The 24,427-nt window shown below is 48.8% G+C and overlaps 1 long non-coding RNA gene across 1 annotated transcript; it reads left to right on the forward strand.

Annotated features, from left to right (window-relative positions):
• The first annotated feature begins 504 nt into the window (after positions 1 to 504).
• LOC115289221 lies at positions 505 to 20,017 on the forward strand. The gene is made up of 5 exons (XR_003907480.1): positions 505 to 589; positions 1,248 to 1,303; positions 17,485 to 17,621; positions 18,763 to 18,879; positions 19,156 to 20,017. It is a non-coding gene; the product is annotated as an uncharacterized LOC115289221 (long non-coding RNA).
• The last annotated feature ends 4,410 nt before the right edge of the window (positions 20,018 to 24,427 follow it).

Below are 24,427 nucleotides of genomic sequence, written 5' to 3' on the forward strand. Positions count from 1 at the left end.
TCCCGTGGAAGTTCCGTATGAAGGCACTTCCATGAAAGGACGTGTCACACCAACCCATAACGTTGGCACAGCAGAAAATGGTACAAAACCCTGGGGAATCAATCAGGCAGACATTAAGCCCATTTTGCAGATGAACACACCGGGTTCTGTGAATTACACTTACTAGAGAACTGGATAACGGATGGTGCGCCAAGTTGTGTTCGAGGAAGATAGAATCTCACATGTGACTTTCTGGCTCAAGAGGTAACAGGCAACCAAAAAGCATTCCCGATCAAGTTCAGTGCTGAAGGACCTGAACTAGATCAAGGATCTCTGTCTAAAAATTTCCTGAGAGCAGAAAATTTAGAAGAAACAGGAACAAACCACAAATTAACGATTGGTGAGCTAGTGACATTGTGACATTGCTGAGTTAGTGACATTTTGACACTGGTGAGCTAGTGACATTGTGACACTGCTGACTTAGTGACGTTGTGACACTGGTGAGCTAGTGACATTGTGGCTGCTGCTTAGCCCTGGAAGGACTAATTAACTAAAGTGGCATTCTGAGTAACAGCCAAGACTTTTTGGAGTCAGAAGAGTCTGGGATCCTGTGAGTAGCTGAATCTGTAGACTATTTACCCAAATAGCAGTAATTCTTGTTCCTCACATTTGACCTCGTGCATTTGGATTTGGGAGTCTCCCCTGGGATGGGTGTGGCCGGGCGGGTGCTGTAAGGTGGGCAGGGAGCAGAGCACCACAGGGGTACCCGCTGGGGCTCTGAATCCCAGGGCCTGCTGGGGGTTGTCCCGGGTGGGGAGCGCAGGGGAGGCAGTCACTCTCCAGGGAGCTCCAGCCGCACTTAAAATGTTGGTTTAGTTCCCAATATTCCAATTCCTTGAATTAGGTGGGTAAGCAAGCTTGGCATGTGGGAACTGCGCTCTGTGCTGGGTTTCCAAGGGGCTTGAACTCGGCAGGAATGAGGTAAAGAGAGGCCAGGCCAAGCCTGGCTGTTCCTTTAGGAGCACACGGACCCCTTTAGGGAAGGGGGGGTATCCCAGGGAAGGGGAGATTTTCAGCCAAGTCCCCGTTACCTTCCCTTCTTCCACTCGGTTCTCCAGCCCCATGCCGAAAATGTAGGGCTGGTCCCTCTCAGTCCCTGCACACAGGTGACGTTTAGCCTTTTGTTTTAACTTCTCTCCCTCCCTCTCTCTCTGTTCCCTCTCTCTGTAACATTGCCTTTTCAATCAATCTCGGGAGCCGGTGGTAAGGATTACTTTGGACGCCTGAGTTCGTCTCACAGGTTCCTGTGATCTCTTCAGACACGGTATTTGTCACTCTGTGATTTTATTTTTCCTCTGCAAATGTTTTAACAAACACCCAAATCTAAAATTACTCCAATCCCAATTATCGTGAGACTGCTAAAAAAATGCGGCACGGACATTAAACACGCGTTTCTCTGAAAAGGTTTAAGAATAAATGAGTGTCCCACACGCTCCTTGACAAGAAGCATCTCATTTCTTCTTTTACTTATTAATCCGGAAGAGGGGGTGCACGGTGCCGTTGCCAAGTTTGCAGACAATGCTAAAAATGCTGTCGAACTGAAAGACGTCAAGCTGACAGGGATAGACGGCAGCGAAAAGATGCTGCGAGGCAGGCTGAGTGGGCTGGAGGTGGGGGGGGGCTCGATGGTGGGCGAGTGCGCGGAAACGCGTGTGGGAAAGTCAGGTGCGCAGGGCTCCCCTCGCTCGGAGGCATGACACCGGAAAGACACATTCAAGGCATCAGAAGGGAGTCTCTGCGTTTAAAGACATCAGTCCCCCATATGACAACGTTTTGTAATTTACAAAAGAGCTGTGCGTGTGTGTTGGCAAATACGTGTGTGTCTGCGTACACATACTGTTAGTGATCCCACAGAATTTTATGTGTGCGCCCCATGTGAGTCACTCAGGCTGCCAGCGTGGTTACAGTCACACGGCTATTTAATGATGAGACAGCTGGGCGGTCCTCTTGACCTCAGCAACTCAGGGTCTCAAAGGAAGCCTTGCCTCCAACCCGGGTGGTGCAGAGTTTCCTGGGCTGTTTTACCCCAAAATGCTGACTCACTCCTCCACAACCTCAGAAATGCTTTAGGAAGTAGACAAAGAGTTCAACACTGCATTTACCTTAAGAATGTTGTTGAAAACAGTAAGCCTTCTCTGACACGACACCATTTTTGTCATTTTAGTACTGCCTGTAGATTTGCTTCTTCTGGATAGACAAGAGAACGCTCTGCTTTGTTTATTTTATGGATCTGCACATTTTATGACTGTTCCTTTTTTTTCCCCCTCTCTGTGTGAATTTCTAAGAAGCAAAAAGTCAATTTTGCAGCCCGCATGCGGCAAATTTAAGGAATCTTATAGGAAAAAGGGAAAGAGGACTTAGCATGGACGCTATTAGTTTCAGCTGAAGCAAAGGCACACCGAGGGGCTGGCCACCAGGACGACAAGCCTCAGGAACTTCGGATCCATGCACAGGGCTCACGTGGCACAGAGCACATCGTGTGACTCAGGATGTCCCGTTCTGGAGCATTTTCTCTGAACTTCCAGGTGTGTCTTTCTCCACCCTCTGGTGTGAGTCTGCCCAGGGTTTTCCTGGGTTGCCTCTGTAATGGTCTGACACATGGTCCCCCTCCCCTTGGGACAGGCTTGCTCCCCAGCTGTAGTCCTGGCTCAGGCGCATAGGAGGCGGTGTTTGTCCAGGGGAGATTAGTGGCGGATTCTTTGAGTTTCTCAAGCCACCCCTGAAAATGGAATCACATAGCATCATTTATGTCTCATTAAAGGTCAGTTTAATTTCTTAAGTAATGATGTGGCACAATTTATGATCGAATTTTTTTAAAAAGCTGCATTTATCATTGGAATTTGGAGCCAAGCAATTTGGGAGCAAATATCTGTTTCTATGGTTGGCGCAGACTGGCTATGAGTTACACTCAGGGTCTCTTTGAGCACGTGCCGGAGAGAAGGTGTGACTCCAAAGCAGAGATCTTTCCAGGAAATGATAGATTCAAGGTTACAATTATCCACTTTTCTATAACTTTCTATTTGGCCATTCACCAGTGACATTTTTCCCACTTAACGTTAGACATTCAAACTGGTTTTGTTCCAATGTGCTTTGTCTCTATTCATCTACATTCCTTTACTGAAACAAATATGTTTTTTTACCAGCACGCAATTCAATGCCTGGCACACTTTATCTGCACATCAAATGTTTGTTTAAAACATGAATTTGAATTCAATCACCTCGAACATTGTGCTTGATTACCTCCACTTTTCTGGAGGCATGCAATTCTATTATCCATACTTGATGCATAGGGGAGATAAAAGGGACATTTGGGGTCTAAAATACGTGACGTGAAAAACTTTCAGTAACATGGTCAAGATCTAAATATGTAGATTATTGGACAATGTTACTCAAAGACAAGGAGAGCCCTTGGATTTTACCTAATCAAAGCACTTTAGTGTCATGGAGATGCTCTAAGTCACAGAACGAGTTCATGGCCAAACTGGGGCGTCCAGGTCGGAAATCCTCCTCTGTGTTGCAGTGCCTCCTAGCACAGAACACACTCCCTGAGTGCACCTCCTAGATTCTATGTGGGCTTAAGCATCCCTTTCTCCAAACATGGCTCTTAAAATTCAGCTTAGTGATTAACCCTACTGATGTGTTTCCACGCCAAGGAGAGCACCTGCTCTTCAAGGTGCAGACCCGTTGAACCAGTTTCTTGTCTCTGGGTGGACACTGCACTCCACCCTTGATGTCTGATCCCAGTAGAGAACAAAATCAGGAGGAAAAGTCTCATGTATTTTTCAAATGTGATCAAGTTGCCTTGAGTGGCATCTCTTGAAAAAAAAACAAGGCCGTGCTTCTCTTCTGGATGCGGACCACCTCCCAAACCTAACGCAGTCTCTCGTAAGGTCACCGAGAGGCCCTGAAAGTTTCCCCTTCACAGTGGAAGTCAAGGTCCTTTCTCTGGCATCTGTCCACACCAGTGACTGTGTCTTACTACGAAAATCTTTTAGAACACGTCCCATACCTTTTCCTCATGACTATGATTTTTCCATTTCACAACCTTTTCCTTCAGCCAATCGCTTCCTTCATAGGATGCTACATCATCGGCATCTTGCCCTGTAACAGGATGCTGTCACCTGCTTCTTCCCGTGTCCTTATCACAACAGGAGTCCTGACAACCACCAAGTTATTGGAGTCAGAAGTCTTAGACTCATTGTGTTTTTTTTCCTTCCATTTTCCTAAACGTGACCCAGAGCCATTCAGTTAACCACCAGGTTTTATGGATTTTATTCATTAAAAACATTGAATCTGACCTCTTCAGCATCATTTACTTAAGGATTGATACTCTCCGACTCATACTACTGGAAACATATTCCTGATAGTGATTCTGTCTCTACTACTTAGTCCTTCCCATGACACGGCAGCTCCCCAAGGTCGCATTAACAGAGGCCATATTTACGTTCTGGCCCTGTCTGATTCCTCAGTTTCCCCTCCCCCTCCTCACTCTGGCCGCCTTTGAAATTCTGTTGGACTTTCTCAGCATATCTTGAGCTTTCTCATACCTCTATTTGTTTGTAGATGGACGCTCTCAGCTTAGAATGCTATTCTTCCTGTCTTAGCTCGGACTGCCGTAACAAAAATACCATACACTGGATCACTTATAAATAAAAGACGTTTCCTTCTCGCAGTTCCAGAGGCTGGGACTCTAAGATCAGGATGCCAGCATGGTAGACATCCAGTGGGAGCTGCCTTCCTGGGCTGTAGACTCCTGCCCCTCCTAGCATCCTCGCCGGGCAGAGGGACAAGGGAGCTCCCCAGGGTCCCTTTGATAAGGACAGTAATCCTCTCATAATGGCCCCATCTCATGGCCTCACCTAACTGCCTGCCAAGGTCCCCACCTCCTAATACTATCACATGGTAGGGGTTCAACCTATGAGTTTTGGGGGAACACAAACAGCTCCATAACATTCTCTGTTGACCTGTAACTTTCAGATAAGGTGTCCTTTCTTCCCTCCTTGAGGGTGAACTCCCCTTCCTGTGGGCTCAAAATGCAGCTTCCCTTTCCCTTGACCTCACTCTCTTCACCTGTGATTGCAGTGAAGCACAAATAATCTCCTTTGGGGAGGACTGGCCACCTTCCTCTTGCCCCCCGCCCCCCCACCGGAAGCTTCCCTGCACCCCGGGCCACGCTTGGTGAACCATGAACTGAATGGGGAATGAGAAGGGAAAGGTGTACTTGGACCAGTGACTGTACAATCTGGTGGCGGTGATCTCCACTGATTCATTTACCCTGATACTGTTCCATTTTATGTTTTTTTCACGAAATCTGTCGATTTACATTTATTTTCTCTCCTGACATTAGTTCTGCCACATTAAACAATTCTATACTATTTGAATATTTTCGCGTTAAAATATGTCCAGGGGTAATAAAGCCGAAGAAACACATTTACAAATGAAAACAGTCTGGCCTAAGCTGGTTCTCTCCAGGACCCTATCAGCACTGCTCCCCCAAGTTCTTTCTTGAAGAAGGAAGTGCTGACATTTTGTGCAACATTAAGGAAACAGTGGGGGCTTTAAAAAAAAAACAGAAAGTAGGATTCTACTGTCCAAGTAACATTCGACTAATAGTTAAGAAGTGTAAAGCAGGACAGCTCTGAGTTAAACTAAAGTTCTTGTCTGCATTTTTTGCTTATATGTTCCATGTTTGACAGTAGGGCTAATTCAAAGTACATTTTTTATTTTATTTTATTTTATTTTTATCTTTGGCTACTACACCATCTTTTAATAACTTACCTTGAAAAACAATACATTAATTTCTGCTCCATTCACCTCACAGAGTAGTTGAAATAAAGCATATGAGAGTGATTTATAAACTTCGAAGAATCATACACGTATTGAGTACTTCTTTAATACGAGCAATCAATCATTAATCACTGCGTATCTGCCATGTAGAAGTTATACATGCTAGACAGAAATACAAAAGTGGACAAATCCTGGTCTCTGTGATTAAGTAATGTGCAGTTGGTTTGAAGAAACCAAGAAGAGAAATGACAAACTATTGGCAACACAGTCTGTGGTAGGGAGCCAAGAGAGCTTAGTCTCACCAGAAGCACACAGAGGGTGGAGGCACTGAAGGCTGTTTCAAAGACATAGAATCAGAACATCTGATTTTGAAACACAAATGGAATCTAGAAAGTGTTTATTTTGGAATATGGAATGCTAAGACGGTCCCGAGACTCTAGACCACTGGTGTCTTCTACACCCTCTGTGATCTCCTGTCCCCCAGTGCGGAGGGACCTTCGGTTACTGAGGGGGCATCACTCCTGTGATTAGAGTCTGTTATATGACAGAGATGAAGTGATCCAAAAGTAACAAAGGACTCAAGCAGTTAAGACCTTCATCAAATTTGATTACCCTGGGTGGTGGGCATGACCTCATCAGGGAAAGCCCTGGAAAAAGGAGCTGGACTCCACCGGAAGAGAGAGAGACTGTCTCTGGCTGGCCTCAAAGAGGTAAGCAATCACGAGTCCTGGGGCCACTAGGAAATGAACTCTGAGGGACCTCGGGAGCAGATCTTTTCCCAGGGGAGCATCTGACAAGAAAGCAGCCTGGCCACAGTTGGGGTACAGCGCCGTGAGATCTGGAGCATCAGTCCCAGCTTAGTGACCGCTGGATTTCTGAGACACAGAAATAATAAATGCCAATGACTAAGCCTGTGGTCATTTGCTAGGCAGCAGGAGAAAGCTAATACAGTCACTCTTGCTCAAGGTCCCCAACTTGGGCTTGTCCTTGAGCTACTCTTTCGGGCTTCACAAGACAGCACTCTCCACAGAACACCTTCATCATGGGAGCTGCTCAAGGCACGGGGAAGGGAGTTTCTGTCCACAGATCCTGCAGGGAGTGAGCGTTCTCCCCTAGGAGGGGCCCGGGCTGTGTGCCCAGAGGTGGGACTACGGAGCACAACGCAGGCTGTGAACACACCTGAGAACCATAAACACCCTCTCTGGAAGGGACTTCCAAGTTCCCATTTCAGTTTTCCCAGTTTACCCCTGAGGCTCGGGGTGGCACATCCAGGTCCTAGAAGAGCTGCAAGTGGAATCCGGGTCTTCTGACACCCACGCCAGGGTCCTCTGCATCACCTGAACCTCCATTGAGTCAAGGCATGACCCCACCTTCTGGACCAGGATCGTTACAATCTACTGCCTGCGGCATCTCATTAAGGCCCCAAAGAACAAGATGAGAAATTATCCCGTTCTCCTTGCTCAGATCACACTGGTGGTCGCTTTTTCATGATAAATTAGTAATAACTCTCAGGCACATTTGGCAAGCCGAAGAAAAATGGATTTTTTACAATGCATTGAATAAACATCTTCCGCTTGAATATCTCCTATACTTCACTGGTTTCAATACAGTGCAAGTTTATTGACGTACATACTGCAAGCTACGTTTGAATGATTGCTTCATATATTACTCTATGCTACATTACATCGTGTTCCTTTGCTGCTTCTATAGCCCAAAGACTTATTGGAATCAGTTGTTTCAGACTCATAAAATAAACATGACTTAGAAAAAAAAAGATTATTGTACTAAGAATTCCACCAGTCTTTTGAAACTACATCCTTGAGTATTTGTTGAAATTCATTTCATTTTTCCATCATTATCCCAGAGCATGTGAAGTCCTACCACGGAGGATAAACGCACAGTCTGCTCGGTGAGGCAGGCTGTAATAAGCTAGCGTGAAGCATTTTCAGTGTTATCATTTGTTGACTTTTTTTTTAAAGAAACTAGCGCCCATAAAGCAGAAAGTTTGTTTGAAAGTGTGAATTCTAAAATGAGCCTTTTTCTAAAACAACTCCGTCTAAAATTTAATTAAACTGCCCTGCCTTTATCAATAAACCATCTACATTCCGTGGAGTCGACATTTGTAACGGGGAGATTTATGAATCTGTAGAAGCAGCGGGATGGGGAGGAGATGAACAGAAACCAGAGGCTGAAATGCATGCCTGAGACGCCCTCCGGGGGCCGTCTAGACCCGCCCTCCGCTCTCCCTGCTCCGCCCTCCCAGCTCTGCCCTGACGACCCCGAGATGGGCGCCTTCACCTTTTGCCTTCCGGCTGAGTGTGGCAACTGGGAGGTCGTTGGGCGGGGGGGTTGAAGGCTGGGGGTGGGGTGGGGTGAGGTGTGGGGAGGCATATATTTCCCTCCTTTCCTGGCAGATCCTAGGTTCCCCCAAACTTCGTCTACCAAGACCACAGAGCTTCTCATGGGCCTTTTCCACATGGCCCCCTCTCTAGGTTCCAGGGTCCACTCCAGGCTTCATCTTGCTTTCCCTAAACACTGCCGCATCATTGTCAACTTTTCCTTTGTAAACTGTCCTCCGTGTCATATTCGATGATGCCAGCTGTCTGTTGCAGAGGTGCATGACCCCACAGCTGTGGTTTGCAATCCTCTGTATGTCTGTCCTCCTTTTCCCTCTTCTAAAAATAAGGGGTGGGGGGCACCTGGGTGGCTCAGTCAGTTAAGCCTCCAACTTCAGCTCTAGTCACGATCTCACGGTTTGAGGGTTCGAGCCCCACGTCAGGCTCTGTGCTGACAGCTCAGAGCCTGGAGCCTGCTTCCGATTCTGTTTCTTGCTCTCTCTCTGCCCCTCCCTGACTCATGCTCTGTCCTTCTCTGTCTCAAAAGTGTCATGCTAAGCAAAATAAGTCAGGCAGAGAAGGACAGATACCATAAGTTTGCACTCATAGGTCTAAAAGGAGAAACCTAACAGAGAACCATGGGGAGAGGAAGGGGGAAAGAGAGCTGGGGAGAGTGAGGGACATGAGAGACTATTGAATACTGAGAACGAACCATGGACCGAAGAGGGAGGGGGATGGAGGGGAGGGGGTGATGGTCATGGAGGCGGTCACTTGTGGGGAGAAGCACTGGGCGTTATATAGAAACCAATTTGACAACAAACTATTAAATAAAAAATAAATAAATATTTTAAAAAGTTTGTTAAAAATAAGCGGTAAATATTCCTGCTCAGACTGCCTCATGAGCCTATAGGAGTAGAGAACGTGACCCTATGTGGCTAAATTCAAAGTTTAACACTTATTCCGCACGTGCGCGTCGAAGCCTCGGTCTGTGCGAGGCCCCCAGAGCCCCCGCGTGGGGACCCAGAGGTGGACGAGGCGCGCGGTCTGCAAGCTGGTCCCTGTGATGCGAAGGCGGCAGTGAGGCCAGCTCGCTGAGCTCCGGTCCCGCCCGAGGGGGGAGGGGGACGCGGGGCTCTGCATGCAAGAGTGGGCTAGCCTGGACCAAGCCCGGAGGAGAGAGAACAGTGAACAGAGAGAACAGGGACGGGGCTCCCACAAGCCTGGTCATGTCCACCGAGCCTCAGATGGTTCAAGGCACTTCCGTGTCTGCGGGTCTCAGAATGTGGGCCATGTTCCTAACAGGAAAGTGATCTAGTTCAGGTGGGTTCCGAGTGTGGCCCCAGGGCCAGAAGTGTTGGCCTCGCTGAGAATCCCTGGGAACCTTCATCCCGACCCAGACCAGCTGAATCAGAAACCCTGGGGGTGGCGCCCAACAGGCCTTTCACTGAAAGTCCTCCAGGCGATCTCCAGGGAGCCCACACTGGGGAAGAGTAAGGGCCACTTTGCGGCGCAGTCAGCTCCCGGTGGGAGCGGAGGAGGCTGGGCTGCCGGTGGGGCTCCAGGCCAGTGCACTTGGCCACAAAGGACCCTGAGTTAGGGGACTGTCCTGCTTCTGCCCCAAACTCCATCCATGACTGGGGCCAACTCTCCTTTCTAATTTTTTTAATGCTAATTTATTTTTTGAGAGTGGGGGGAGACAGAGCACAAGCAGGAAAGGGGCAGAGAGAGAGGGAGACACAGGCTGCAGGATCCAAGCTGTCAGCTTAGAGCCTGAGGCGGGGCTCAAACTCACAACCATGAGATCATGACCTGAGCTGAAGTCGGATGCTTCACCTGACTGAGCCACCCAGGTGCCCTCTTTCTAAATTTTTGCATACAGCATGAGGAACTTGGATTGTCTTTAAAGTCTCTCCCAGTGAGGACCCGTATTTTTTCTCACGTGAATAGCGGTGAGGTGTTAAAGATAGAGACTTACACTCACAAGACTAGAGTGTGACCCAGTTTGCTACCTCCTGATCCTGTGGCCTGAAGTAACAGAAAGGAACTTATGTCCCCACATTTTGAGATCTGTGTTTCCCTACAGAGCTGGGGGTGAAACAGAGGCCTTTCTTGCCACCACTAGCTGGCCCAGTCCTGGAATCGGAAGCAGTCACTTGCTATTTTCCACACCGTATTGTTGGGAGGCTTGGCCTCAGCTTCCTTCTCTACCCTGAGAGTAACACCAGCCACCTTGTAGGTCATTGGGAGGACAAATATTGCCACCCAAATGAGAAAGCCAACTTCACTTCTGTTTTCATTCTCTTTGCCTGCTGAGATCTCCACACATGGTTGGCATCTGGCAGACATTGTCTCCAACTGCCTAAGCTAGGTGAGATTTCTATGACACATTGTCATGGTCACACAGAGCCACCTCCTCCCCCAGAACTGGGTTGTCATTTCACCACTCAGAGGATTGCTTGGTTGATGTCTGCTCACCTATGGGATAATAGGCACCAAGATGGAAACACCATGCCTTTTTAAATTTCATTGCATGTTTAGTGACTTATGCATGACTTGGACTCAGTAAATATTTCTTGAATCAATGCATGAGAAGTCTTTAAATACAAGTTCCCAGATTTTTAAATAATCATGCTAATAGGAGCCAAAGAATTGTAGCGAGATAGTTCATGCACCTTTATGAAAATCCCTGAGCTCCTAGAATGAATGCAGCTTGTTCTAAGTCACTTTCCTCATGGGATTTTTCACCAAGAAGGCATATGAAGGCTAAAGCCTTGCTCTTTAGATGCCGCCTCACCCAGCCAAGCTTCCTGCCGCAAGTTATCGCATTGCCCGGGGTTTTATCCTCAACCTCCATCTCCGGGCCACCTAAGGCTCCCTGCTGAGCTTTGCCTTTAACTCAGGCATCCTCACGCCTGCTCTAACACCTGCCCCCACCGTGGGTTTACTGCTTCTCCAGTCCTAAATCCTGAGGCTGTCTTGCATTTGGACCCCTCTCTGTTTTCTTCTTGGCTGCTATGGAATGTTCTCATTTATTGTGTGGGTCTCTCTCTTTTTCTCATATTTACATACATATATATCAATATCAATATATATTATATATCAAATCTATATTGATGTATCTTATTTATCAATATACATTATCAATCTTTGTAAGAATTGGCTACGTCCATGGTTTTCTTCTTAATCAGTATATGTTATCTGTTTACAAGTCCATCTGTATCAGCAAGAAGTGGCTATGTCAGCGTTTCCTTTTTTGACTTCTTGTCGCAGACAAGGATGGGTTACCACCTGCAAGTCTATATGTTGAGAGACTCCTGTCACCAAACCCCTTCGGCACATATTAGCAATTAGCAAAGGCACTTGGATCCTTCAGCTATCACTGCCTTCAAAATGCCAAATACACTGATCTGCTTTCCCCATGAGTGAGAAATCAGCGTGCGACTTGGAACTACAAGACTCATCAGTCAGCTCCGACATTACCCCTGGTGACAGTCAGGCTCTGGCGCCGCCCAGGGAAATGCCAACCAGTGCAGGGCGTGCGGAGGTGCAGAGCGTGCGGAGGTGTTGGAAGCTTGGGGGTGTTAAAACCCAAGCGAGGTCCTCCAGTGTGACCCAGGACCACCGGGGGCCCTGTATGAAATGTAAGCCTGCCCCCCATGCAGACTGGGGCCGGCCCAGCCTCTACCACTAGTGGGGACCTCTGAGACCCCCAGATGATTCTAATATGTGGTCAAATGCATGAGTCCCTGGCCCAGCGCCCTAACCAATGCTTGATACTTTGTCATTAAGCTCCCCGTCCATGCTGCGGTGACAGTGAGGCTCCTCTGGTATTGATCTTGGAGCGGTCACCCACCACACAGAAGGCTTGTAGGGAAAGCAGGGATGGGAGGTCCCCAGTCTAGAAATGACTCAAGGCATGTGTCCTCCATAGGAGGCCTCTCTGGGCACCTCTGCGTTGTCACCGCTGGTCCCCAATTTTCGTTCTCACTGCTTCAGTGTTTGTTCATGGATGGGAGGGCGGCTTAGATAGGAAATCACACCGGGGTCCGGGGCAGCCATCTACAGATTACAAGGCTCTCCGCATTTAGACCTCCAGGACCTCACATGCTCCCCACATCCCTGCGAGGTGGGGAACAGGTTCCTTGGCTCCTTTTCTGCTCCACTGGCTGTCCTGATTTACCTAAGAGTCAAAGTGAAGTCCTGTTGCTATCAGAGCCCCCACGTGCTCACCCCAGGCTGACTCCTTCTAAAAAGCAGTCGTGAGCCAGGGATCATGGACACTAGGGGAGAGAGCAGAAAGAAACATGCTTTCCTCCAGCATCAGGTGCCTGGGGTGCCTAAGCTGTTGAGAGACAGCCGTCACTCCACTGGAATACCACCCCCGCCACCTCTGAACCCCACCTTCCACCAGGAACTGAAGCCTGACAGTGCACATCAGGCAGGCGCGGGGGTAACGGTGGCCGTCCTGCGCCCCGGCTTCTCACCTGGGAAGCGGAGACCTGGATGTCCAGCTCAGAGGGCGAGGGAGAAGAGTAAATGATGGAAAGAGCCTGAGAACAACCATGCCATTGTAGCAGGGGCCCCTCGGTGTCACCCCTCTTCTCTTTCAAACGTCACCTGACCACTGCACACACGTGGTATGAATTGGTCAAATCACTTAACAAGTATTTTTGCTCTTGCCACAAGTGGTCAATTCTAACCAAATCAGGAATTCTCTGCTTCTTCATCTGCCTGTTCGTTATCTAGTGAACTGCCCATCCTAACCTCTGGCTTTGAAGTATGGACTCAGCACCTACCACACCTCTGAGGAGCCCGGTGGAGAAAGGCACAGGTGGAAATTCTCCTCTCGCACCCTACCACTCGACATTTCCCTTTCCCCTTCAGGATTCATCCCCCAGACGGCACCTTGTGAGCCCCCCAGACAGAATAGAATCCATTTTTTCTGTACTCAGCAATTTAACCCACGTAACAGACACAGAATTTATCACAAACAACTTTTATAAAGGCATTTACATGTGGATATCTTTTTATAATTAAAAAAAATGGGGTGCCTGGGTGGCTCAGTCGGTTAAGCGTCCGGCTTCGGCTCCGGTTATGATCTCACAGTCCGTGGGTTTGAGCCCCGCGTCGGGCTCTGTGCTGACAGCTAGCTCAGAGCCTGGAGCCTGCCTCAGATTCTGTGTCTCCCTCTCACTCTGACCCTCTCCTGATCGCACTCTCTCTCTCTTAAAAATAAATAAAAAGCATTAAAAAATCAATGTTTATTCATATATGAGAGAGAGAGAGACAGAGACACAGTGTGAGCAGGGGCGGGGCAGAGAGAAAGGGAGACAGAATCCGAAGCAGGCTCCAGGCTCTGAGCTGTCAGCAGGGCTCAAGCTCAGGAGCCTTGAGATCATGACCTTGCCTGACTGAGCCCCCCGGGTGCCCCCGTACGAGTGTATCTTTAATTACATCTATCCATGTTCATCTTTCTTCCCCTCTAGAGTCCAATAAACTTCTCTCTTCCCTGCCCCTTTCTTACAGAATCTAACAGAATGCTTTTGCTTTTAGTAGGCTTTGCATTTCTGTCACTGCACTGCTAATTAGAAAACCAAGAATTGGGCCTCTCCTCCTCCCCCGAGAAAAATGGACACTTGGGTTGAAAAGAAGTATGAACCTGTTCTTTTTTTTAAATTTTTAATGTGTTAATTATTTTTGAGAGAGAGATATACAGCAGGAGCAAGAGAGGGTCAGTGAGAGAGGGAGACACAGAATCTGAAGACAGGCTCCAGGCTCTGAGCTAGCTATCAGCACAGAGCCCGACACGGGACTCAAACCCACGAACCGTGAGCTCAAGACCTGAACCGAACTTGGACGCCCAACCAACGGAGCCACCTTGATGCCCCAGTATGAACCTGTTATTCTCTAAGACCTGCTTCCAATTGGTGCCTGTAATTAATCACCAAACCTTCTACTTATTGTATATTTTTAGCTTCACTTTAGGTCCAAAAGTACCACGTTTTCCTTAAATGCACAGATGGATCCAGAAGTCGCAAAGATTATCACATCAAACCTGAAAGTTGGAGCAGTTTCAAGACCCCTCCCCCGCACCTCCCTCCTCCCACCCCGTGCTCGTTAAAGCCCTGAAACGAAGTCATACTGTTTGGTCATTTTAATCAGTGTTCACTGGACCAGTAAATGGAAGACAGATAATAACAGATCATTTGGGGAGAACCAGGTTTTATTTGCTTGAAACTAACAAACAGAAACCTTTCACAGAGTGAAAACATGGTAAACCCGTGTGACTCAAGAGTACTTCCTGGTTGGAAAATTGCTCCAGGCAGGAAATTTGAGGAACAGCCACATCTCAGCTTTGTCTGATGCACGTGGTCACATTCTTTCCATAGAATTTCTCTCCTGAGGTTGGGCACCACAGATGCCAGATAACTTAAGATGGACTTTAAGTTTTGCATCGCTCAGTCCCCACCCATGTGCCAGTCCAGCCAAAATATGTGCCACCATGATTTGCACATTGATTTTGACATCCTATATACAGTATTACGTCTCTGTTGATCTGACAGGCTCCTACATGGTCTTTAAGATGCTGAGACGAGGTAGACCCTTCCGGAAGCCTCCCACACCCACCAACCCACCCCAGTCTGACTCAGGCCACCCTTCCCTCCTCCTCCCCTGTCTATCGGGGTCGGCACACCGTATTCCCATGTCTATCCAAACGCGATGGATTCCGGGAAGGCAGAGAGTAAGACGCCCATCATATTATCCCTGGTGAATTTTTAAGGAATGATGAACAAATAAAAGGGATTTCAAACTCACACAAGGTGATATTCAGATTTGAACATGGATAGAAGATACCCGATGTTCGATCAAAGAGAACGTTTTGTCATCCTTGGTGGTTTGCCGTCTTGGTCCTCACACGTGAGAAATTCATTTGGCCACAGACCCTAAGGAGAGTAGAGTGATCTATGAAACGAGTCTTCCACTGACACAAGCCAGGTGGCAAGACACGACAGGGATTTCTCAGCTGTGTGTTCAGTGCCCTGCAGCTCTGCTCTCTCCCCTGCTGCTTCTCCCCTGCCATTATACCTCCAGCGCCTGGTACGAAGTTTCCTGCACGATTTGCTTTCTTGAGTGAGAAACCGTCTAGGACACCAATGTTTTTAAAATGGGGTGGTGGTGGTAGTTAAGGAAATATGAACAGTTTGGCTAACAGGAAGAGCTGTTTTCAAGAACTCCCTTACTTCTGACATGGACTGCGAGGTTGGGGTTCCCAAATTGCCCCACGTTTTGACAATTCACTAGGAGAACTCACAGATCTCACAGATCAATAGCTGTTATACTCACAGTTATGGTTTGTTAAAGGAAAAGGAACCAAAGGAAGAAATGCAGAAGGCAGAATCTGAGAAGGGTTCAAAAGCAAAGTTTCCCATGGATTCAGGACATGTTACCCCCAACATGGATGCATGATGGTCCATAGGGAGAACTCTCAACCAGAGAGGCAGCCCCACGGTTCAGACTTGCTGGACCTCCATTAAGTACACATGAATGACTGACTACCCACAAGGCTGATCTCAGCTTCCGCGTCTCCTGAAACTTCGTGATCCAAAGCCCTACCCTCAATCTCACGGTCCTTTTTCTTGGACGTCTAGCTCCCATCCTAAGAGTATCAGGTAAAGTCTGGCCTGAGGGCAGGCCAGGCTCTGCCGGAAACAATGACAGGCCTATCAAATACAACAAACATAACCTCCCAGAAGCCAAAGGCAAAGCTCATCTTTAGGCAAGGCCAAGTTCTTTATTCTACCAGAAACGTTGCAGGTCCCCATATTTAGAGAGTTCAAGGAGGATTTGACACGTCCTAGAGACCATGAAGTAGCAGTGATATTGGATATATGAATGTTCCATTCAGTGGCAGACAAAGTGTCAGCTTCAGGTCAGCTGGTTACTAACTGCAAGAGTCTAGACTGTCCACTTCATTTCTTTGAAGCTCCGTCTCCTCATCTGTGAGATGGAGAGCGTGGTTGTACATCAAATTAGGGGACTGATGCGCTTGACTCTTGATTTTGGCTCAGGTCATGATCTCACAGTTCATGGGATCAAGCCCTGCGTCAGGCTCTGGGCTGGCAGTGTGGAGCCTGCTTGGGATGCTCTCTCACTCCCTCTCTCTCTGCCCTTTCCTATTCACACCCTCTCTCTTTCAAAATAAATAAATAAAAACATTTTTTAAAATTGGGGGATTAACTTAGAAACTGATTTCTAAGCATCTGATAGTGCCGGGCTTCAAGCAGGTGGCCAGTAAATGACTTTTTTCTCCCATTTCTTTCTTTCTCTGCTTCCTGCTCCTCATGAACGAGAGGGTCTACCGGAAGCAGGAGAATGGTTATAACAGGAGAGATTCTTTTTTGTTAAGCACACACACGCGCGCACGTATGCACATATATACTTAAAAAAAATCCACCCTTCATTTCTATGTTAGCGATTTCAACAGCTGTGAGTCAAAAGGAACTATCACAAGGGTGTGTTTCCATGGCAACTGCCATGGTTACAGAGGAGGAAAAAAGAGAACAAGAGACAGACTTCTTGTCCACTTTCCTCCCATGGCGTCCACCCAGGGTCACTCACACCTCCTTCCAGAACAGCAACCTGCCTCCTTTTCCCAAAATGATTTTTGAATGACAGTCCTGGGTCACTTGCACGATGGCTTTAGAAGGCGTTGGCTTCCCCAGCCTGTTCTCTCACTGCAGAAAATCAACAATAAAATGAATCGCTTCCAATGGTGGTTGGTTTATCACTGAATCACAGGATCTGGATAGCCAGCTGCCCAAAAATGCTGAAGGTTGTGGGGGGAGGGGAAAACGGGTGGGATGTGATAGGGAGGCTGGGGGGTCGCCCTTGATGAGTTGGAGGATGATTCAACTGCTGTTTAGTGCAGAACCCGAATCCCACCCTGAGTCCAGGACAATCATGTGGGTCATGCTAAGCACTAGGAGGGTCAACCCGATAGCCCAGGTGAAGAAACAGCCGTTACTTCCCAGGAGTCAGGAACTCATGAGGCACAAAATACAACTATTGCACTAAGGGCTTCGGATACATAGTAAAGCACAGATATACAAATATTTCAAGTCTATAAAGGAAGTCAGGACATTATGCAAATCAGAGAAATGCCTGAGGAGGCACCGGTCACTGCAGTAGCCACTGTGCTCGGAAAGCCTTGTCCTCAGCTACACAGAGGTCCAGACACTTATGTCCCATCTGGAGACTCGTGATCTGACTACTGACCCTTCGTGAGGGCTGCGTGCTCACTCTTGCCTCCTTGCCTCCGCAGGTAATTGTGGTTCTGGCTGAAATGAATGACGCTCGGCAACACCACTGCCATCTTCCAGCCCACAGATGTCACATCCTCTCGAGCGACCCCATGGGACTCCTGACGGCATGAGAGTCTGCCGTCTGGTCCCCGCAGAGGTGGGCGCGCAAGATGCCCAGCTCCACTTGGTAAACCCTTCACAGCACACTCTCCTCTCATGTGTTTTTTCTTCCTTTTTTTAAAAAAAATTCTTGAACTTTTATTTATCTTTGAGAGAGACAGAGACAGAGAGAGACAGAGTGTTAGCTGGGGAGGAGCAGAGACAGAGGGAGACACAGACTCTGAAGCAGCTCCGGGCTCTGAGCTGTCAGCACAGAGCCCAGTGCAGGGCTCAAACCTACGAACCTCAAGATCATGACCTGAGCCAAAGTGGGACGCTTAACTGACTGAGCCCCCTGGGCACCCCACCATGTGTTTTTTCCTTTAAACTTTTATATAATTAGTTATAAAAGTCCAATAATATGAAACAAATTTTCTAAATATGTATTTCCCAAAAAATGTTATAGTAATATGTCTACTGGATCCAGAGTAAAGGTATTAACCCGATGTCAGATTTATGTATAAATTCTCATTTTTCTGTGGGTGGATAGGTAGCCTGATGTGGCCACTTGCCCTGTCTGTGCCTCTGTCTCCCAAACTGAATGTGAGGTCTCAGGTCCAAAGCTCTTTTGACTCAACATACAGATAAAACAGAAGTCTTTGACTTGATTGGAACACCCTCTCCTGCATAAGATGCTCTCTGAGGAGATGCTAGAATATTCTTCTGTAATATGAAATTATTTTAGACTTTCAGTGATTATACCTTGATTTAAAAATGGAGTATTCTTATGTGACAGGCCAGAGAGTCCAGTTCCTCAAGAAAATTATTGCTTACATCAGATGAGTTACTGTAGAATATTTTCATTTCCCCGGGACTCCTGGGGGGCTCAGTCAGTTAAGGGTTTGACTTTGGCTCGGGTCGTAATCTCACTGTTCGTGAGTTTAAGCCCCACATTGGACTCTGTGCTGACAGCTCAGAACCTGGAACCTGCTTCGGATTCTGTGTCTCCCTCTCTCTGTCCCTCCCCTGCTCTCGTGTACACACTCTCTCTCTCAAAAATAAATAAATATTTTAAAAGTTAAGAAAAAAAGAATATTTTCATTTCTCCTATGCATGGCCCACCACATAGAGACATGTCACCAGGCTGTGAGCACCATGAAGATACGGCTCAAGTCTCTGCCTCCCTATCATCCCCACAGGTCCCGGGGCACAGTCTGCTCCCCGGACGTATTTGCTGGGCTGTCAAACAAAGACAGTGAGATGCAGACAAGTCCCCTGCGTGTGAAGTCACAGCCTTTGGAAGTGAAGCTGCTGCGGTAAGTCATCAGCTCTGGGAACCACAAAGAGTACAAGGTTAGTCTTGCAGCTTCTAAGGGGAGGGCCTGAGTCCTGTGATTCACCACGAGGTGCAGGTCGGGTAGCCTTGGCCGTGGGCTGAGTGGAGAGTGGGTGCTGGAAGGAACGCAGTCTCTGACCGAATGTCAGGCCTGTCTCCAGTGACTGTATCGGTGCCTTTGCACAAATCTCTTCAAAAGACGGTTCAGGTGGACAGAGTCCCTGGAGACAATTCAGGAGGGATTCTTTCTGATCAGGAGATAAGGAGAGGAATTTGCAAGAGTCAAAAGCGCTTGTGAAGAAGAAGAGAGGACTTGGCCAGCCGGGGCAGACCTCTCGAGGACACAGCGGAGGCCGGCCATACTTGACAAACCTCCCTGCGTGTTTTCACAAAGTCTCCGGGAGCCTCTGGGGATAGCCGGCGGTCTCAGAGCAGAGCACTTGTGTCCCTGCCCCCTGCTCCCATCAGTTAGAGAACTTCCAGAAATGCTGGCCACAGGCGGCCCTCGACGGACCCACCATGAGCGGGTCGCACGTGCGGGCAGGGCCACAGTGTTTGCTTCAGGACGACGGGAGTGTGGTCTCTGAGCCTGGTGTCCCGTCTCCCAGGAGCTGGAGCCCTGCTTGCCACGGGGCCTGTGTGGCTGTTGGGCTTTGCTGTTCCAGGCAGGGGAGCAGGAATGCAGGCACAGAGGGCTGACCCCTTAGTTCAGATAAGCTGGAATCCCATCGGGCTAAATTCTGCGGCAGTGATGAGCACGCTCCCCAGGCCAGTTTGTGGGGAGTCACTGTCCCCCATCAGCAATAGTCTGACGAAGGTTAGAACACAGGGCTTCCCTTTATGCAAAGGGCACTGGGGTGTTGGAGGGAAGGGTCACACCAGGATCACCCGGAAGGGAAGGCAGGCGGCGTCTCTGGCCCCAACCAGCTGCCCCCCTGTGATCCTCCCAGTGGCTTCTACTCCAGAGAACAGACAGCCACCGAGTGTGACGTGTCCCCCGTGAAGACTCAGCTTCCCAGGAAGGGTTTGCAGACTGATGGCTAATTAAAGGTTCGCAGGAGGTTGGGGGCTTTGGCACTGAGCTGCTAATGCTTTTGACATTTGTCCAAATTAAAAATAATCCAGCATCCATTGTGTCAGAGATGTTCCCCGTTCTCATGAGTGATTCTGGTTTTGCTGGACTAGCAGTGTGTTGGTCCAAAATGGAACTCAGCAAACAAGACCCTTGGAACAGAGTGGAATTGAGAGGCAGCTTCTCTTCCAGATTATCACGCATCCTCCCTTCCTCTCTTTTCTTCCTTTCTTTCCTTCAGTGTTCGAAGCAGACACTAAGGCTCTACAGAAATGCAGAGCTTACCCTGTGGAAACCCAGGGATAACACAAGTCTCCTCATTCACTCTTCAGGCATCTGGACAGTTACTGGTTCATTATTGAAGTCAATGCTTATTTTCTGGGCACTAAAGATAGAGGTTTGTTCTCGGCAGGCACTGGGGAGGCAAAGGGAAGTCAGATCCGCTTAGGCTGCACCCTCTAGAAAACAGACAGCAGCTAAGCACAACCTCAGAGAATGAAAGTAAAGGGTCGAGAGATGGCAGAGAGGATATGCACGGTGGGCAACCCTGAGCCGCCCACCACTTTGCCAAGAGCCCCAGTGAGCCCGGAAGGCCCAGGGGACATCTCTGGAGAGGATGCTCAGAACATAGCACCCAGCACAAGTTCAACAAAAGGAAGGGAGAAAGCCGTATTTTTTGGTTCCTCCAGGCTCAGGTGCCCCACTAGTCAAAATCCTCTATGTGGGATGGTAACGCCTCTGCACTGCAGGCTGGGTCACCCGAGCCTTTCATCCCACTGAGAAATTTGGGCCCCATGCCCTGTGGTGTGACCATTCATCTGAGTCCAAGATGCGGTGGGTGGTGGGGCTCAGCAGGCAAGTGAGGTGCGGAGAATCTGAGGGAGTGTGTACATCAAGGTGGTAGAGTGCAATGCTGGTCTTTAAAGAGTTGGTGAGCCGGGCACCTGGGTGGCTCAGTCGGTTAGGTGTTCGACTTCAGCTCAGGTCTTGATCTTGTAGTTCATGAGTTCAAGCCCTGTGTCAGGCTCTGTGCTAACAGCTCAGAACCTGGAGCCTGCTTCGAATTCTGTGTCTTCCTCTCTCTCTGCCCTTCCCCTGCTCATGCTCTGTCTCTCCTTCAAAAATAAGAAAATAAAAAAAAATTTTTAAACAAGAGTTGGTGGTCCAGTGTCAGGCACAGTGAAATACCAGTACATGATGCTGATACAGTGACAACAGGATGTGTTACCACACTCCTGCACTCTGTAAACACTTGACGTGAATCACCTAATTTAATACTTACCAAAAGTCAAAGATTCTTTCCCAGATTTCCCTCTGTTAGAGGCTGAGAAGCTACACTGGAAAGTGCTGATGATTTGTTCAGGGGCGCTTGGCTGGCAAGTGGCAGAGCTGATGGCCGCACACAGAGGCCAGCGTCACCCCCCAGGCTTCCTGCTGGGGGTGGTTGTTCAGGGATCGGCTGTTGGCCGGAGGCATGAGTGGCGGGTGCCCCAGGCTTGGCCAGGCCCCATGGTTCCCAGCCCGTGTCCCCACTCAGGCCAGCTCACACTGACCACGTACCGCTGGATCTGAGGCAATACTAGGGTGTTTTCTCCAGAAAGCTAAAATAAAAAAACGTATTTCCACTCGACAAATTAGATGCTTAGAACAATGCACAGAAGTATAGACTGTAGGTCAATGTTAAGTCTCCAAGCGATTCTCTTTTAGAGAGCAGAATTTTCTCCATCAGCATTCAGGACAAACCGGGGACAGAAATGACAGAATGGTAGCTGGGTTACTGTTCGCATCTATGCCAACAACCCTGTGAGGGCGCCTGGACCCTATGGGGAGGCATGACCTCAGGGTGAGGCAGTCCCTCTGAAGGCATCAAGGACGACCTCCAGGGGCAGGGGTGGGGTGGGAAGGGAGGAGTGAAACTAAAGCTCGGCAAAATCCATCCTCCTAGAAGCTGGTCCCACATCAGGCCAGTCCACCCCAGAGGGGCCAAGGACTCCCAGGTCACCAACTATGACAAAACCTCTTCACGACACTGGTGGCCAAGGGCCTTCCAGCTCAGCTCTGCGGACAGCCTCGTGGTGAGGTAGAAGGACCCGGCTGGGTGAGCCGGAGCCCAGAGACATTTCACTCCTGCAGCGGCCTCCGCCTGCTTAGATGGCACTCTCTCTCACCAAGCCGGCCCCTGAGTATGACTTGGCTTCCCATGGGGTTTCCCCGCAGGCGGAGACTGTGAGAGTCAGGCCCCAATAAATGTGTCAGCTCTTCCTAACAGATGCAGTTCTTGCAAATTAATAAATCATTCTGGCTGCAGACACCTGTCTCTTGAGGGCTTTGTTAATCTGGATCAACATCCATGAGAATGCTCATCCTCGGGGTTGATGAATGCGGATTTATCCATGCTGCATAGAACGGTCATTTCATATATTCTTACATCTAACAGACACACACACACACACACACACACACACACACACACACACGAGGTGCCAGGCATTGTACCATATGATTATAATCCAGGGATGAAAAAGACAGAGTCCCTGCCTTCAAAAATCATTCTAGTTTGTGCAGAAAGCTGCATGAAACTGAATTACAATGGCATTTTCTAGGCAAAGTAAGCTTTAAGGGGGGAATAGAGACCTTTCCAGAAGAAGGTACGGTGATGGAAAGAACGTTTCAGCCAGAGGGAAAGGTATAAAAGCAGTGAGTGCTCAAGACCTCACAGCCTGTGGTACCTGGGAATGGCGCGGGCCCCGGAGCAGACGAGAAAATCCCAATGACCCTGGAGCTTCACTGGCCACCCTCACGAGCTCTGCTTTTCCCTGGGAGGGTGGACGGAGAAACACTGCTGGTTTCTTCCCAGCTCAAAGGCACAGGAAGTTGTGACCGTCTTCGGCCTGGACGTAACATCACAGAGCCAGAATGCACCTTCAATTGTTCTGGCCAATGGCCGTCTACCTGACTGGCCAGAGTGAGGACTGCTTTGCCGGGGTCGGTGAGCTGGTCAGGGAAGGGCTGGAATGGGGCCTGGCTTCCTGTCCAGGGCTTGCTCCTTGCTGATTCTGCCTCATCATGTGAGCTCTGTGTGGCTCCAGGGTTATGATTTCAGCACGTCGCCGTTTACTGTGTCCTCTCCAGGAACACTCACGGCGGTGTGTGAACACTGCCTCCCTACCGCTTGGGGCTTCCAATGGACCGCCAGCTTGTCCAAGGTGCTGCCTTACTCACCTTCCTACACTCAGCACTCAGGGTAACTTTCAGACCAGAGTGCTACCTAAAGATATCTAATGAACGAATGCGTGAGCCATCACCACGGTGCTTTTGCAGAACTAACAAAAAGATAGATTTATCTCGGAAACTGCCCAGAACGTGAAAATCTCATTATAACCTAGATCGTTTCAAGGGAAAAGAGCTCCCCGGGTGCCAAGGCATTTGGCGATCGCTGCTGACATGTTTACATGACTTTCATCCCGACGTTCGGAGCCTCCGTTCATTTCGTATTAGTCTTCTTACTGTTTGCAGACTAACATCCCACTTCCTCCTGCCCCGTCTAATCAGCTTCTCTCTGAGTTTGGCCACAAGCTGCTCTCGTGTGGAACACAGCGAAACGCACTAATCACGCCCTTCTTTGAGTTTGAGTCCCTTACCTATGTGAAACCATATTGATCTATTTCTCCTTGGAACCCATAAGACACGCGTTGCTTTCACCTGTAATTGGCTGCCTGGCTTCCCTCACACGCCGCGTTCATTAATCAGCTGGGCCGCTTACTGCACCATAATCAACCCAGCCTGTGGTAGCTTACTGTCACCACTGGGTTTAGAGCAAAGAGTTCAGAGGTTCTTATGGGCGAGCGACGCTCAAAGGTGAGCCTGAGAACCGTAAGCGCCTCAAGGGGAGGCTCATGGGGAGGGATCTTGACCTTGACCTCACTGCCAGTAAGAAGTCCAAGACTTAGGTAACGAATGCTGGGTTTCTACATGACTTCTGACCCTCCAACTTGACCAGGAATCCCCACGCTCTTCCCACTGCCCAGAGGTGGGCTCCTTAGAGGATGAGAGAAGAGAGGCCGGGAAACAGAGACCGTGTCTCATATTTCAGGGTGACTCCTTGGTAAGATTTATGCGTTAATTTGTTGTCTACCCTTGGTAAGGCACCAGGCCCCTACTCTACTTGCGACAGAGACTGCGCCACGTCGTCGCCACAGAGCTGGAGCTTTGCCTAAGGCACAATGGGAACAGAGAGCAAGGAAGCCCAGCCAGTGCAGGGAATCAGGGAAGGCTCCCCTAGGGAGGTGATGCGTGGCTGAGGCTTGAAGGGGAAATGAGCTTCGACCAGGAGGCACAGTACCAGCAGGCAGCAAGCGCAGTGGGCTGACTGTGCGGGGGAGGATGGCGTGTTGGAAAGCCCGCTAGTTCTCTTTCTCTGGATAATAAAGGGCATGTGGTGGGTGGGGAAGAGATG

The sequence above is a fragment of the Suricata suricatta genome, chromosome 4, assembly GCF_006229205.1.
Source record: "Suricata suricatta isolate VVHF042 chromosome 4, meerkat_22Aug2017_6uvM2_HiC, whole genome shotgun sequence".
NCBI classification, from domain to species: Eukaryota; Metazoa; Chordata; class Mammalia; order Carnivora; family Herpestidae; genus Suricata; species Suricata suricatta.